This window comes from Lupinus angustifolius, chromosome LG01 (genome assembly GCF_001865875.1).
Source record: "Lupinus angustifolius cultivar Tanjil chromosome LG01, LupAngTanjil_v1.0, whole genome shotgun sequence".
Lineage (NCBI taxonomy): Eukaryota > Viridiplantae > Streptophyta > Magnoliopsida > Fabales > Fabaceae > Lupinus > Lupinus angustifolius.
Window position 1 is genome coordinate 26,082,471 of NC_032009.1, and position 361 is coordinate 26,082,831.

The following is a 361-nucleotide window of genomic DNA, read 5'->3' on the forward strand; positions in this document are numbered from 1 at the left end:
TGGTTATGGGATTCCCTCGCCTGGGCGACAGAATCTCGCTTGGGCGAGTAAGGGCCTCGCTTGGGCGAGAACGCCCAGGATTTAATGAGCCAATGGAACTCTCTCGCTTGGGCGAGAGATGTCTCGCTTGGGCGAGAGATGTCTCGCTTGAGTGAGGAGAGGCCTCGCTTGGGTGATAGTACCTTCGCTCGGGAGAAGAAGGCTTCAATTTATTGGATATTTAAAGATGAATTGTCGCTTGGGCGAGAGACAATAATTGTGTTTGACTATTTGGATTGATTGGTTGAGTATGTAATAACCCTAGTATGGGTATGTGATATAAACTACTTTGGTATAACACCGTAATTGAATTAAAAGGTAA